Source organism: Pseudophryne corroboree, chromosome 9, assembly GCF_028390025.1.
Source record: "Pseudophryne corroboree isolate aPseCor3 chromosome 9, aPseCor3.hap2, whole genome shotgun sequence".
NCBI lineage: Eukaryota > Metazoa > Chordata > Amphibia > Anura > Myobatrachidae > Pseudophryne > Pseudophryne corroboree.
In genome coordinates, this window is record NC_086452.1 from 143,558,136 (window position 1) to 143,575,973 (window position 17,838).

Genomic DNA, 17,838 nt, shown 5'->3' on the forward strand with positions numbered 1-17,838 from the left:
CCTCTCCCTGACACTTTCTTTCTGTCCCCTCCCTACACTCTCTCTCTTTTGACATCATCTCCCTCACTCTCTTCCTGACACTCTCTCCCTCACTTTCTTCCTGACACTGTCTCTCTCTCCCTGGCACTCTCTCTCTCTCTCTGTGTGTGACAATGTATCTCCCTCTCTCCCTGATGCTGTGTCTAGCTCTCACTCTCTTACTGCTGGCACTGTGTCTCTCTCTCTATCTCTCCCTGACACTGTCTGTCTCTCTCGTTAACACTGTCTCTTCCTCTCACTCCCTGACACTGTCTCTCCCTCTCTCTCTCCCTGAGTCCGCCGCTCTCTCGAACACTGTCTCTCCCTCTCTCCTCATGATACTCACTCTCTCTCTTTCCCTGTCACTTTCTTTCCACCTTAAGGGGGTACACACTAGGCGATTTTAGCCTAAAAAATAGACGATAACGACATAAATGTTGTTATTTTTTATTTTTAGGCTTATATCGTCCAGTGTGTATGGGGGCAATATTGGTGACTGATGAATGATGCGCGCTCCTGCACGCCGTTCAGCGATCACCAATATTGAGCTGACATGTAGATTAACCCTCCAATGTTGGGTTTAGCCACATGATCGGGAATGCCGGCAGCCATGTTACTGATCATTATCGTTGAACGATAACGATCAGTGCGTACACACTATATCGTTGAGCGCTATATCATTCAATGCAGGCATTTCCCCATCACCTAGTGTATACACACCTTTACACCCTCTCTCTCTCGCTCTAATCATTTGCTTAATCCCTTTTTCCATGTAACCCTCTCTCTCTCTCTCTCCCTAACCTCCCTCTCTTTCTCTCTATCCGATACCCGCTTTGTCTTTCTCACTCTCTCCTGCTCCCCTAAGGGACATTGAAGTGACAACGGCTGGGAGAAGGGGAGGCCCTGTCAAGATTTTTCTATGGGAACCACAAAGTTCTAGTTACGCACTGCCTTACACCATCCTGCATCAGCCGTCTTGTCACTGCCTATCCTCCCCTTATCCTGCCTACCTCCCCCCTTTCCCCCAGGGCCACCATATTTTTGCTGGACTACTGCCTACATGTGAGTGATGGCCTGGGAACACGCCAAAAACCCTGCAGAACAGCTGCCTGGCCAGAGAGACAATGCAATCTCCTCCTAGAGACCTCCAAGTAACTGCTCTCCTGGGCACACATTCTGCTGCTAATGATATACCTCTCTCTCTCTCTCAAGGTTTATCTCTCCCTATCTCTCTCTCTCTCCATGTGTCTCTCTCTCCCCATGTCTCTCCCTCGCCATGTCTCTACCGATTTTTGTTATGAGGTACAGTATAACACAGAGGGGGTGACATTTAGATATTTAGGGGCGTCAAACTGAAATTATATCTTGGTCCCCCAACCTAAAAACATTCTGACGCCACTGACTGTACATGTTACAGCACTTTTCAGACATATTCATTAATCCCCATCATCCTTACCCCAGTGGAACATACTGTCTAAATTCTCATCCATACATAGACACACTGTAGGGCTAATTTTATAAGAAACCAATTTACTTACTAATTGGTTTTTGAACTGAGGCTAAACCTGCGCATCCAGATGAAACCCCTGTAATCATAGGGAGGCTATACAAATTCCATACAGACCAGCTAATAATTCTATTGATTTCAAATTATTTGAAGGGTTATTTTTTTTATTAAATGCGCTCATTTCACCAATCCTGATGAAACCTGAACCCGCTTTTTAACCTAGGCCCCCGCCAACTAGTTCGGTTTCTCTCCTCCATTTGCTTCAAAACTGCTTGAGTGGTTTGTATACAAACATATTCTCCATTCTTGATTTATGAAATTGGGCTTCCACCCCCAACAGTTCCTGCATTATCTCTACTTCCTCCCTTACGCTCTCATTATCAATTAGGATCACACAAGGCTCTGTTCTTGTCACTTTAACCTGAATTACAATTGCATATTTAAAGCTGTACACTACAAAGATTTGTTTGTTTTTCTCACAGCAATACCATATACCCATAGTTACCTACCCGATCGCATCCAGCGGGAGACTCCAAGTTCACTACAGAGTCTCCCACTGCCCTGCTAAACTCCTCAAATCCCCCAGATTCCCCTGCACCATCGGTAATCAGGTCTGTGCAAGAGGAAGGATGGGGGCATGAAGGATGCCTGCATGAGAGGAGCTATCTGAGCCGGGGAAAATACAGCCACGATGGACGCAGTCCCACACTATCCTCTGTGCTGTTCTCAGCCTAGACAGGAAGTGTGTTTACTTTCACTTCCTGTCTGAGGCTGAGCTGCTGGACACAGATAGAGGAGCTGCAGGATCTGCCCCAGCCACCACACACACAGCAACAAGGTAAGAGCTGGATGGGGGAGCTGGGCAGAGAGACATGGAGAGTGTGACTCTGGGGGCTCAGGGGTAAATGACACTGCATGAGACACCCGTAGGTGGACATGCCCTCTGGGCAGAGCATGACGCCACCCTGAAACTAGGTTTCTAAACTAGGCAAGTATGCATCTACACCTAAGGGAAGAGGCAAATAACTTTGCAACTGGACAAACCATGTAAGAGGTGGAAGAAATACATTTATGTTTTTTGGGGGGGGTTTGCAATGCATACAGGATAAATGCTGGCTGCTTATGCTAGTAGCCCACGAATGCTGGAGAGCTTTATTTTTAACATAACAATTTAGATTTTAGTTTGGACACACCTCTTTCAAATCTAAGTCTCTCTTCACATTTTATATCTGCCCGTCCATTTCTAGACAATTTGGCTCCCAGTGAGAACAGTAAAAACATGTACCCCCTCCTGCGTGTGCTTAATAAAAGGGGTGTGGCCTTGCAGGGAAAAAAATACTTTACACCCCAGTTAAGCCCCTGACACTATATTATTCCCCACACAATAATGCCCCTTACAAATTATGTCACACAGTTATGCCCCTGACACCATATTATGCCCCACAGAGTAATGCCTCTTACACATTATGGCACACAGTTATGCTCCTGACACCATAATAGGCCCCACACAGTAATGTCCCTTACACATTATGGCATACATAGTTAGGCTACTTACTGACTGCTCATTGTCAGGGGTTGGCAGCAGCGCACACGTGGGGGTTCTAAGTACCCAGAAACCCTCCCTGATGAACCAACCTTTTTTTTTTCCATAAACGTTGACAATCTTGTCTTCGACTCTGCAGCAGCCGCGGGCCCCCAGCTGAGATCAGATCCTTTTCTGTGATTGTGGCACGCTGCCCGGCCTCCCACTGCCGGTTCAGCTGTTAGTGCTTCCGCGTCAGGTAGCTTTCATATACCTGATGCGGAGCGCTGACAGCGGAACAAGCAGTGGGATGCTGGACAGCGTGCCGCAATCACAGAAAGGGACATGGGAGGATCTGTGCCGCCCAGCTGCCCGGCAGGGCTACGAAAAAGAGGTCCGCAGCTCCTGTAGCACCTTAGCCCACACAACGGACAAGCTGTGTGTGAAAGTATGCTGTTTGCCCTGTGTTTGTAAGTGCAATGTTTTGCATGCTGTGTGTTTATAACTATGCTACTATATGTGTAATGTAGTGTGTGTGTGTGTGTGTGTGTGTGTGTGTATGTCCGCTGGGTGTTTTTAAGTATGGTGTTTGTGTGTGCGTGTGTGTGTGTGTGTGTGTGTATTTAAGTATGCTATGTATGTATGCTATGCACATTAAAGCAAGTATGCTGTGTACTCTATGTATGTGTGCATCGCATGTTTATAAGAAAAAATATAGACCCCCCCCCCCCCCCCTGTAAATCCTGCATTTGCCCCTGGTTGGTGCCAGCATCTCCCACACCCTTCTTTCTTCCTGCAAACGGTGTGTCAGAGTAGTCCCGGCACTTCCAGGTAGCGCTGTAAGCTCCTGTATCATTTCCCTGTTACTAGAGGCTCAGTAGGACCTCTAGCATGTCTCCTTCTCAGGCTGCGGTCATTTTGTCCACATGTAATACATATGCAGACAGTGGCCGCGGAGCCCCATGCGCTCGCTTGGCTCGCCGCGGCCCTAGAAATGGTCCAGAAAATGGTTTTACTCATGTGCAAAGTTACTTCATTTTTTTTTTTTTTTGCTTTGCTTCCAGCTAAGATTAAGCACTGCACATATGCTGCCAACATTTGTACTTTACTACTGCTAGTCACCAGGTTGGTTAGAACAACATGGGCTGCCTATTCTTGCTGCTAACCTGCTATAGCTGTGGTTTAATAAGAGTATACTGTAGTTTATGATTGATACTCAACAAACAGTGAGAATCAACAAAGTGTTTTTCTCCACTGATAACTCACTTTGGCTGACATATTTTCTGCACGGAAAAAAAAAAAAATAGAACAGAAAAATACTGCCTCTGCTTCTAAGATCAACACAGTTTGTCTGCACATATTGAAAGAGTTGAAATGTATGGCATGATAAAAATAAGCATAAATATTCCACTACTTTTCATGCGAAAGCAGGAAATGTGAAAGGTTTAGGAATGAAAACTTACATATACCAACTGGTTTGCATATTGCAATTAACAACATTTAAACTAATGTTGTGTCACCCAGACCTTTTTGTTGCAGTATGTTAGATCTCAGCACAGTAATTAACTTTTGCATAATAAATACATAGTACATTAATTACAATCCCCAAAAGGGGTATGTGTGAGTTATAGCTATTATGCATTGCCTCCTATTTTCCAAGTAGGCATTAACCCTTTAACCAATAAATTACAGCCCTTATAAATAAACCAAACACTTGTAAGTAAAGTAAACAAAAAAAACATATTATACTGTGTGTATATATATATATATATATATATATATATATATATAGTGACCGGGATCTCATATAGTATAAGTTGAACACTGCAGGGGTTTTTTTCTGCAGCTTTTCCACAAGTAGGCAATTGAACATAAGCAGTTACCAGCAGTTCTTATCATACAAAGGGGGATGTTCAATTTGGTCCGAAGAGACATCGGGAGTAAAAAACCCCGATGTTTCTTCGGGTGCTGCGGTCGGGCTATTTAATTTGCTCGGCCGGTAACAAGTCCTCTTACACCCGAAAACAGACAGGTTCAGTGAAACCTGTGTGTTTTCGGGTGAAACAGCACCGTTTTCGGTTGAAAACGGGGCTGTTATCGGGCATTTTGCTTCGCCTGCCGGAGGCAGGTGAAGCAAAACCGCCGATAAGCCGCGGCACGCGCCGGCTTATCTGGGCCAATTAAATAGCCCCCACCGGCCGATACTTATCACCCGGCACCCCGGGCCAAATTGAATATCCCTAAAAGTGTAAATTCTCCAGAGGCCACCGATCCAGGACTACTAACAGTAGCCTATTACCTGGCCTATTCCCTGGGCGACTAGTTCACCGTCAGGAGCAATGTCTCTTGTGTCTGAAACCATTTTAACAGCAGGCTGACAGGTGTCTGAAATCATGCTCGCTGTTGCTCAGACTTGATCAAACTGGATACCTGGACTGGATTCCACACCCTGCTGTTCCACATCCATGTCAGGCATGTTTATGCTGTCCCTGTGATATATATATATATATATATATTTTTTTTTTATTTTTTATTTTTTTATTTGTAAAACGGGTTCTTGAAATAAGGACTCAGTAGGTAGGCTTTCCAGTGAAACACAGTGTCTTTTACTAGCAGCAGACACTGTGCATAGCATACACAGGCTTGGGCCTGGTCACACAAGTACATACCTTAAAATAAACAAGCAAACATAAAGGTCCTAGCACTCCTTGTGCTTGTCAGTTATTCTGCTGCATTGACCTGCAGCCATCATCCTCCATGCTCTCTTGCCACAGCCAAAGTCCACAGTCCCTGGTACTATAAAACTGCATACTACTCGTTGTCCCCTATTGGGCATCAGTGCCACCTGCATTGGGTGTATGGAAGTTTTAAACTCTTCTTGTTCTCAGTGATGAGTTCCTGCTAGATCTGAGCAATCCACAAAACCCAGAGTACCAAATCTCTACTGCAGCTGCAGAATGTGCAGGTCTTGTTTTCTTCTCCCTTGGAGGGAGCTGATTCCCCCGGAATGTGAACAAATCAGGTTAGAGACCACCCCTCTCACCACAATATATACACACACATATAGATAGATAGATAGATAGATAGATAGATAGATAGATAGATAGATAGATAGATAGATAGATAGATTTCAAGTATTGTTATGGTTAGGGCCTGATTCAGATATGGATGCTTTTGCAGAGCAGCTGAAGGAAAAAGACGCCCCCGGCCCGCATTTCAGTTCTGATGCCTGTGCCCAAAGATGCAGAATTGGATCAATTGCTGTTTCCAGAGTCGGCCATCTGAGCAAACCTAAGCTTACTCAGAATGGCCACCTACTGACCACTTGCATTGCCAGTAAATTTGCATCAAAAGATCCAGACATTGGCCTTGCCACTCTCAGAAAATGGTGTCGACATGCCCCCATTTTCAGGAAACGCAAGCGGTGTCGCCTCCTTCCGACCCCAAATGGTGCAGAATGTAAATCAATCACTGCGTGCAATGTTGCAGGCCACGTGCAGAACGGGTGTCCTGTGCATGTGGAGATTGCTACATTAATTCCTCTAGGAATTAATGCAGCGATAGCAAGATGCGAATAGCCGCAGCCTGGCATGTCATGCAGCAAGCCGTGTTGCAGCATGCTGCATTGCATCAAAGATCAGCATGGCTACATCTGTATGTAAAACAGGCGGGCCCTGTAGAACAGAAATATCTTTTAGACAATATTGTAGAATATAGGAATATAATGGAGATGTGAGAACTCCCCGGTTGTTAGCATACAAAGTAGATTGGTTAGAAAACGTGAATAAATTCTTACATTTCTATCTGAAGAAAGCAGAGATAATAACGAATAACAAATGTTCCCCTTCCTGTACTGTGCTTCATGGAGAATGTGCTCCAGCATGCCAGCAGCACGGCATTCTGGGGCTCGAATCCCGCAGTGATATTGGTGGTCAGAGACTGCCATGTCACTGCCAGTCCATGGAGCAACGGGGGACAGCAGGGACTCTGGAGAGATTGGCAGGAAGTGCAAATCAGGTGCATTGCGTTGCATGTGATGCGACCAAGCCAGGTAACATACACAAGTCCATTTTTTGTAGCTTTTATTATTTGTGTGTATATAAACAAAGAAAACATTTTGACAATGACTTAATTTATCTGAACTTGCGTCACTGGACGTTATTTAAAAACATTATTTAAAAACAGTGATAATCTCTTTTGTAGTGTCTTGCTTCCATTTGCACACACAGGTGTCAGAATTGAGGGGGGGGGGTCAAGCGGCCCTGGCCCCCCCAAACAACATTTGAGTTGAGAAAATGTACTGGATCACGAGGCGCCGTCTAGGTTTACCTCGGGCAGTGTGTTTGTAGTCTCCAGACAGAGATAAATCCCCCTCCAGATACCTCCCCGATAACAGCCACTCGCGCAAGTTCTGCGTAATGACCGCTCATGCAATCACTTTCTTTTATACATGGCAGGGGACGGCACCTGGATGTGATTTTGAATACATCTGGGTGGAAATTAGGGGTGCGCCAAAATTAAATTTAATCTTGCCCCCCATCCTGAAAAGATTCTGGCGCACAAGTGCACCTACATTTCTGATAGAGAACATAGTATCTGATTTATATGTGTAAGATTGCTCACATACAACTAATGTAAAATGGTTTTAAGGACTGCACATGCATGCTCAGATCAGGTCCTGCATTGTCAGGCACAGTCACCATAAGCCGCTGCCTGATTGACAGGCTAACACCAATTGGGAGCAGGGGCGGCAATTGTGTCCGTTTTACAAAGAGAGGGCATGTCACCTCCATTAAGTGTGTCAAGACTAGGGACTAATTTTTCCGATGCAGATTTTATGGCCCTGAAAACAGCGCTAAAAACCCATCGGTGCAAGTTTAATAAATAAATAAATCATAATCACCCTTCCAGTGGTCTCTGTGATGATTCAGCTCCTGGTGGTCTCCCCTCTAATTTTGCACTGGGGAGGGGGCTGCTGGGAGTCCTGGGGGCTGCTTGGAGGCTCAAGGGCAGCTTGGAGGAGGGAGTGAATACACAACAAGGGGGGTGGGGTGTCACACACACGCTGGGGGTAACACACACTCATATACACACTCACATACACTCATGCACACTTGCAAACATATACACACTGCTGCTGAAGGAGACCGGTTCCCGACGCTGGATGCGGAAGACACTCCTTAGGAAGGTGTTTAATTACAGACTAATTAGGCTAATTGGAAACATCCAATTACTTAATTTTTCCTCAGTGGGGATGCTGCTGGGATCCCAGAGCAAGTCCTGGTGTTGTTTTCCTAAAATTAACGATTTTTGGAAAAATTAGACTTGCTCTGCAGGTGAGAGGAAAAACATTTCTATAGAAATCACAACCTCCCATATTCTGTCCTGCAACTGGGTAGCAAAACCCTGTGGCTGCAGGAAAAAACAGCGCTGTGTTTTTTTTTACATTTCCAGCCCCCAATTGAATTCCCCCCATAGTGTGTGGCCCTGTGTTATTGTTCACCTCCAATCACATTAGCCACTTCACGCCTTGCAATGGCTGTAGTTCAGCCATGTGACAAAGCCCATATACTTTGCCAACAGACTTGATATTTCTATCACCTGGCAGAGACTAGGGGCCGGATGTAATAGCTTGCGAGACAGCCGGAGCTTCGAGACTCCGGACGATCTCAAAACGTACGAGTTTGGCCGGAGTCTCGTAGCTCCGGCCGTCTCGTAAGCCATCACATCTGGCCCTAGGTCTCATCCTAACCTCTTAATGCAATGTGCTTTTACCCTCTAATTGGCAGATAGTCATACATTGGCCAATGCAAAAGTGACACTCATTTAAGACCATCCCAACGTCCTCTTACTGTCATGATTAAAAGGAGCTGAAGTAAAACACAGCAACATTTTAGGAGAAATGCTAATTTAAAGGGGACGTTCAACTTTGATATTATGGTTACTGAAAGCAGAGTGTTTGCAGGCATGTTAATGTGTGCAGGGTGAACGATCATCTAGGAGCATTGATACAAAACCAAAGTGTCTTGTACTGTAGATCAAATACACATCATAACTGAGGATCAAGTGGTGTATAGACAGGTGTATAAATAACATCTGAACAATGTTTACTTTAAGACAGTAGATTTAACGCTGCCCATCACACTTTAATGAAATGCTTACACTGTATCATGCATTTAGCAGGTCCACGAACGACACCTTGGGGGAGATATTATATCAAGCAATTATGGAAATAAGTAATAATGACCTGGTTAAATATTCACTGTATGCATTGCATGTCACATTAAACCCTATGATAATCAGTGCTTATTGCCTCATTATAAGCTCTAGAGGTATGTATTAAGCTGCAGTACAGTGCAACAACCTGAGAAAAGCTGTAATCATCATCATGAAATATTTATCTCCTGCTCGGGGGGTGGGTGCATCTTGGCATGTGTTTAGTGTTATTAATGTAGAGGTCACAAATGTGTGAGAATAAATGCAAAGCATTGTGTCATTATCAGAGCAGAGAATTGGGCAAGATGTAATGTGACTTTGTTATATATATATTAACATTTTTAGCTTCTTTTGGTTTCATTGCAGGTCTGCATTTTTCAAGTAGCCATAGGAAGCCTTGTGTCTAAAATGTATTTATTGTGAAAGGGTCCTCTGTAGTGGAAAAGAGGTTTTGCAGAGGTGACCTGACTTTGCATCCGTATGATAAGCAACCAGCCACTAATATGACCAGAGCTGTGCTTCCCTAATATGTTCGCCACCCAGGGTTGGACTGGCCCACAGGGGTACATGGGAAACCCCCAGTTGGCCAAACTGCATGGGTGACCACCTCCTCCTCTAGGGATCAGGATCCAGACTGTGCACTTGAATTATACATTATACATTTGTTACCTTATACTGCAACAGGGCTATGGTGTGTTCTCTACAGTGCATTGCAGTTATTCATCTGGTACATTATCATGCATGCACTAGCAGTATTAAATAGGGGCCCAGCCCATGCACTCTCTTATGGTTAGCCAAGCTTCTGTGGTCGCTGGCCACACCCCCACTTGAGACTGGCCCTACCCCTAAACATGGGCCCATACCACTGCATTCTGCCAGTGGATCCTTCATGTCCCAGTCCAACACTGTTGTCATCATTTGGACCATTTTAATAAACAGGCCACATTTTACCAAACTTTTACACACTGGAGTGATATTGGCCTGATGTGTCATTTTGGGATGATTCAGAACTACATATCGTGCACATTACTCAGTGTGTATGCCCGATATCTGGGTGCCCGCAGTCGCTAGCACTGTCACTAGGTTTGATACGCTGCACATCAAATCTAGCAATAACGCTAGCGACTGTGGCATATGTAATGAAGGAAGGAGCGATATGTCACTCCAACCTGTATTACATCACTCAATGTGTACCCAGCTTCCAATATGGCGGCCCTTTGGGTTGACATATCGTCTGGGTGCACATTGTGCCAGTGTGTACCCAGCTTTAGTTTAGCTCAATTAGTCAATCTCATCTCTGAAACTGAAGTTTCTCCAAGATCTGAGCCATATCCATGAGTCAACTACAACTCCTAGCCAGCATTTAGCAAATGATAGCTAGAAAACAATTGGTTGCTATGGGTAACTTCTCCACTTGTCCTGCACTAGAAGATTACCTCCAGGTGACCTGATATGTAACTTGTTATTTTTTAGATAGATCTCCAAAGTTCACAGCTATTCATTTCATTGTGAGGTATTTCAGTGATTAGAACCTACAGTATGACTAATGGGGGCTCTAAATAAAACAACAGTGGGGAACTAGAGATGAGCGCCTGAAATTTTTCGGGTTTTGTGTTTTGGTTTTGGGTTCGGTTCCGCGGCCGTGTTTTGGGTTCGAACGCGTTTTGGCAAAACCTCACCGAATTTTTTTTGTCGGATTCGGGTGTGTTTTGGATTCGGGTGTTTTTTTCAAAAAACACTAAAAAACAGCTTAAATCATAGAATTTGGGGGTCATTTTGATCCCAAAGTATTATTAACCTCAAAAACCATAATTTCCACTCATTTTCAGTCTATTCTGAATACCTCACACCTCACAATATTATTTTTAGTCCTAAAATTTGCACCGAGGTCGCTGTGTGAGTAAGATAAGCGACCCTAGTGGCCGACACAAACACCGGGCCCATCTAGGAGTGGCACTGCAGTGTCACGCAGGATGTCCCTTCCAAAAAACCCTCCCCAAACAGCACATGACGCAAAGAAAAAAAGAGGCGCAATGAGGTAGCTGACTGTGTGAGTAAGATTAGCGACCCTAGTGGCCGACACAAACACCGGGCCCATCTAGGAGTGGCACTGCAGTGTCACGCAGGATGTCCCTTCCAAAAAACCCTCCCCAATCAGCACATGATGCAAAGAAAAAGAAAAGAAAAAAGAGGTGCAAGATGGAATTGTCCTTGGGCCCTCCCAGTCCCACCCACCCTTATGTTGTATAAACAAAACAGGACATGCACACTTTAACCAACCCATCATTTCAGTGACAGGGTCTGCCACACGACTGTGACTGATATGACGGGTTGGTTTGGACCCCCCCCAAAAAAGAAGCAATTAATCTCTCCTTGCACAAACTGGCTCTACAGAGGCAAGATGTCCACCTCATCTTCACCCTCCGATATATCACCGTGTACATCCCCCTCCTCACAGATTATCAATTCGTCCCCACTGGAATCCACCATCTCAGCTCCCTGTGTACTTTGTGGAGGCAATTGCTGCTGGTCAATGTCTCCGCGGAGGAATTGATTATAATTCATTTTAATGAACATCATCTTCTCCACATTTTCTGGATGTAACCTCGTACGCCGATTGCTGACAAGGTGAGCGGCGGCACTAAACACTCTTTCGGAGTACACACTTGTGGGAGGGCAACTTAGGTAGAATAAAGCCAGTTTGTGCAAGGGCCTCCAAATTGCCTCTTTTTCCTGCCAGTATAAGTACGGACTGTGTGACGTGCCTACTTGGATGCGGTCACTCATATAATCCTCCACCATTCTATCAATGTTGAGAGAATCATATGCAGTGACAGTAGACGACATGTCCGTAATCGTTGTCAGGTCCTTCAGTCCGGACCAGATGTCAGCATCAGCAGTCGCTCCAGACTGCCCTGCATCACCGCCAGCGGGTGGGCTCGGAATTCTGAGCCTTTTCCTCGCACCCCCAGTTGCGGGAGAATGTGAAGGAGGAGATGTTGACAGGTCGCGTTCCGCTTGACTTGACAATTTTGTCACCAGCAGGTCTTTCAACCCCAGCAGACCTGTGTCTGCCGGAAAGAGAGATCCAAGGTAGGCTTTAAATCTAGGATCGAGCACGGTGGCCAAAATGTAGTGCTCTGATTTCAACAGATTGACCACCCGTGAATCCTTGTTAAGCGAATTAAGGGCTGCATCCACAAGTCCCACATGCCTAGCGGAATCGCTCCCTTTTAGCTCCTTCTTCAATGCCTCCAGCTTCTTCTGCAAAAGCCTGATGAGGGGAATGACCTGACTCAGGCTGGCAGTGTCTGAACTGACTTCACGTGTGGCAAGTTCAAAGGGCATCAGAACCTTGCACAACGTTGAAATCATTCTCCACTGCACTTGAGACAGGTGCATTCCACCTACTATATCGTGCTCAATTGTATAGGCTTGAATGGCCTTTTGCTGCTCCTCCAACCTCTGAAGCATATAGAGGGTTGAATTCCACCTCGTTACCACTTCTTGCTTCAGATGATGGCAGGGCAGGTTCAGTAGTTTTTGGTGGTGCTCCAGTCTTCTGTACGTGGTGCCTGTACGCCGAAAGTGTCCCGCAATTTTTCTGGCCACCGACAGCATCTCTTGCACGCCCCTGTCGTTTTTTAAAAAATTCTGCACCACCAAATTCAAGGTATGTGCAAAACATGGGACGTGCTGGAATTTGCCCATATTTAATGCACACACAATATTGCTGGCGTTGTCCGATGCCACAAATCCACAGGAGAGTCCAATTGGGGTAAGCCATTCCGCGATGATCTTCCTCAGTTGCCGTAAGAGGTTTTCAGCTGTGTGCGTATTCTGGAAAGCGGTGATACAAAGCGTAGCCTGCCTAGGAAAGAGTTGGCGTTTGCGAGATGCTGCTACTGGTGCCGCCGCTGCTGTTCTTGCGGCGGGAGTCCATACATCTACCCAGTGGGCTGTCACAGTCATATAGTCCTGACCCTGCCCTGCTCCACTTGTCCACATGTCCGTGGTTAAGTGGACATTGGGTACAACTGCATTTTTTAGGACACTGGTGAGTCTTTTTCTGACGTCCGTGTACATTCTCGGTATCGCCTGCCTAGAGAAGTGGAACCTAGATGGTATTTGGTAACGGGGGCACACTGCCTCAATAAATTGTCTAGTTCCCTGTGAACTAACGGCGGATACCGGACGCACGTCTAACACCAACATAGTTGTCAAGGACTCAGTTATCCGCTTTGCAGTAGGATGACTGCTGTGATATTTCATCTTCCTCGCAAAGGACTGTTGAACAGTCAATTGCTTACTGGAAGTAGTACAAGTGGGCTTACGACTTCCCCTCTGGGATGACCATCGACTCCCAGCGGCAACAACAGCAGCGCCAGCAGCAGTAGGCGTTACACGCAAGGATGCATCGGAGGAATCCCAGGCAGGAGAGGACTCGTCAGAATTGCCAGTGACATGGCCTGCAGGACTATTGGCATTCCTGGGGAAGGAGGAAATTGACACTGAGGGAGTTGGTGGGGTGGTTTGCGTGAGCTTGGTTACAAGAGGAAGGGATTTACTGGTCAGTGGACTGCTTCCGCTGTCACCCAAAGTTTTTGAACTTGTCACTGACTTATTATGAATGCGCTGCAGGTGACGTATAAGGGAGGATGTTCCGAGGTGGTTAACGTCCTTACCCCTACTTATTACAGCTTGACAAAGGCAACACACGGCTTGACAAATGTTGTCCGCATTTCTGGTGAAATACCTCCACACCGAAGAGCTGATTTTTTGGGTATTTTCACCTGGCATGTCAACGGCCATATTCCTCCCACGGACAACAGGTGTCTCCCCGGGTGCCTGACTTAAACAAACCACCTCACCATCAGAATCCTCCTGGTCAATTTCCTCCCCAGCGCCAGCAACACCCATATCCTCCTCATCCTGGTGTACTTCAACACTGACATCTTCAATCTGACTATCAGGAACTGGACTGCGGGTGCTCCTTCCAGCACTTGCAGGGGGCGTGCAAATGGTGGAAGGCGCATGCTCTTCACGTCCAGTGTTGGGAAGGTCAGGCATCGCAACCGACACAATTGGACTCTCCTTGTGGATTTGGGATTTCGAAGAATGCACAGTTCTTTGCTGTGCTGCTTTTGCCAGCTTGAGTCTTTTCATTTTTCTAGCGAGAGGCTGAGTGCTTCCATCCTCATGTGAAGCTGAACCACTAGCCATGAACATAGGCCAGGGCCTCAGCCGTTCCTTGCCACTCCGTGTGGTAAATGGCATATTGGCAAGTTTACGCTTCTCCTCCGACAATTTTATTTTAGGTTTTGGAGTCCTTTTTTTACTGATATTTGGTGTTTTGGATTTGACATGCTCTGTACTATGACATTGGGCATCGGCCTTGGCAGACGACGTTGCTGGCATTTCATCGTCTCGGCCATGACTAGTGGCAGCAGCTTCAGCACGAGGTGGAAGTGGATCTTGATCTTTCCCTAATTTTGGAACCTCAACATTTTTGTTCTCCATATTTTAATAGGCACAACTAAAAGGCACCTCAGGTAAACAATGGAGATGGATGGATTGGATACTAGTATACAATTATGGACGGGCTGCCGAGTGCCGACACAGAGGTAGCCACAGCCGTGAACTACCGCACTGTACTGTGTCTGCTGCTAATATATAGACTGGTTGATAAAGAGATAGTATACTCGTAACTAGTATGTATGTATAAAGAAAGAAAAAAAAACCACGGTTAGGTGGTATATACAATTATGGACGGGCTGCCGAGTGCCGACACAGAGGTAGCCACAGCCGTGAACTACCGCACTGTACTGTGTCTGCTGCTAATATATAGACTGGTTGATAAAGAGATAGTATACTCGTAACTAGTATGTATGTATAAAGAAAGAAAAAAAAACCACGGTTAGGTGGTATATACAATTATGGACGGGCTGCCGAGTGCCGACACAGAGGTAGCCACAGCCGTGAACTACCGCACTGTACTGTGTCTGCTGCTAATATAGACTGGTTGATAAAGAGATAGTATACTCGTAACTAGTATGTATGTATAAAGAAAGAAAAAAAAACCACGGTTAGGTGGTATATACAATTATGGACGGGCTGCCGAGTGCCGACACAGAGGTAGCCACAGCCGTGAACTACCGCACTGTACTGTGTCTGCTGCTAATATATAGACTGGTTGATAAAGAGATAGTATACTCGTAACTAGTATGTATGTATAAAGAAAGAAAAAAAAACCACGGTTAGGTGGTATATACAATTATGGACGGGCTGCCGAGTGCCGACACAGAGGTAGCCACAGCCGTGAACTACCGCACTGTACTGTGTCTGCTGCTAATATAGACTGGTTGATAAAGAGATAGTATACTCGTAACTAGTATGTATGTATAAAGAAAGAAAAAAAAACCACGGTTAGGTGGTATATACAATTATGGACGGGCTGCCGAGTGCCGACACAGAGGTAGCCACAGCCGTGAACTACCGCACTGTACTGTGTCTGCTGCTAATATATAGACTGGTTGATAAAGAGATAGTATACTCGTAACTAGTATGTATGTATAAAGAAAGAAAAAAAACCACGGTTAGGTGGTATATACAATTATGGACGGGCTGCCGAGTGCCGACACAGAGGTAGCCACAGCCGTGAACTACCGCACTGTACTGTGTCTGCTGCTAATATAGACTGGTTGATAAAGAGATAGTATACTCGTAACTAGTATGTATGTATAAAGAAAGAAAAAAAAACCACGGTTAGGTGGTATATACAATTATGGACGGGCTGCCGAGTGCCGACACAGAGGTAGCCACAGCCGTGAACTACCGCACTGTACTGTGTCTGCTGCTAATATATAGACTGGTTGATAAAGAGATAGTATACTCGTAACTAGTATGTATGTATAAAGAAAGAAAAAAAAACCACGGTTAGGTGGTATATACAATTATGGACGGGCTGCCGAGTGCCGACACAGAGGTAGCCACAGCCGTGAACTACCGCACTGTACTGTGTCTGCTGCTAATATATAGACTGGTTGATAAAGAGATAGTATACTCGTAACTAGTATGTATGTATAAAGAAAGAAAAAAAAACCACGGTTAGGTGGTATATACAATTATGGACGGGCTGCCGAGTGCCGACACAGAGGTAGCCACAGCCGTGAACTACCGCACTGTACTGTGTCTGCTGCTAATATATAGACTGGTTGATAAAGAGATAGTATACTCGTAACTAGTATGTATGTATAAAGAAAGAAAAAAAAACCACGGTTAGGTGGTATATACAATTATGGACGGGCTGCCGAGTGCCGACACAGAGGTAGCCACAGCCGTGAACTACCGCACTGTACTGTGTCTGCTGCTAATATATAGACTGGTTGATAAAGAGATAGTATACTCGTAACTAGTATGTATGTATAAAGAAAGAAAAAAAAACCACGGTTAGGTGGTATATACAATTATGGACGGGCTGCCGAGTGCCGACACAGAGGTAGCCACAGCCGTGAACTACCGCACTGTACTGTGTCTGCTGCTAATATAGACTGGTTGATAAAGAGATAGTATACTACTAATATTATATATACTGGTGGTCAGGTCACTGGTCACTAGTCACACTGGCAGTGGCACTCCTGCAGCAAAAGTGTGCACTGTTTAATTTTAATATAATATTATGTACTCCTGGCTCCTGCTATAACCTATAACTGGCACTGCAGTAGTGCTCCCCAGTCTCCCCCACAATTATAAGCTGTGTGAGCTGAGCAGTCAGACAGATATATAATATATATAGATGATGCAGCACACTGGCCTGAGCCTGAGCAGTGCACACAGATATGGTATGTGACTGACTGAGTCACTGTGTGTATCGCTTTTTTCAGGCAGAGAACGGATATATTAAATAAACTGCACTGTGTGTCTGGTGGTCACTCACTATATAATATATTATGTACTCCTGGCTCCTGCTATAACCTATAACTGGCACTGCAGTAGTGCTCCCCAGTCTCCCCCACAATTATAAGCTGTGTGAGCTGAGCAGTCAGACAGATATATATAATATTATATATAGATAATAGATGATGCAGCACACTGGCCTGAGCCTGAGCAGTGCACACAGATATGGTATGTGTTGTGACTGAGTCACTGTGTGCTGTGTATCGCTTTTTTCAGGCAGAGAACGGATTATAAATAAAACTGGTGGTCACTATCAGCAAAACTCTGCACTGTACTGAGTACTCCTAATGCTCCCCAAAATTAGTAAATCAAGTGTCTCTCTAATCTATTCTAAACGGAGAGGACGCCAGCCACGTCCTCTCCCTATCAATCTCAATGCACGTGTGAAAATGGCGGCGACGCGCGGCTCCTTATATAGAATCCGAGTCTCGCGATAGAATCCGAGCCTCGCGAGAATCCGACAGCGTCATGATGACGTTCGGGCGCGCTCGGGTTAACCGAGCAAGGCGGGAAGATCCGAGTCGCTCGGACCCGTGAAAAAAAACATGAAGTTCTGGCGGGTTCGGATTCAGAGAAACCGAACCCGCTCATCTCTATGGGGAACACCGTTATTTATATG

At 45.4% G+C, this 17,838-nt stretch overlaps 1 protein-coding gene across 1 annotated transcript in view; it reads right to left on the bottom strand.

Moving 5' to 3' along the window:
* Window positions 1–17,838, bottom strand: part of DPYD (dihydropyrimidine dehydrogenase) — a 1,751,827-nt gene that overhangs the window by 342,298 nt on the left and 1,391,691 nt on the right. The window lies entirely within an intron of this gene.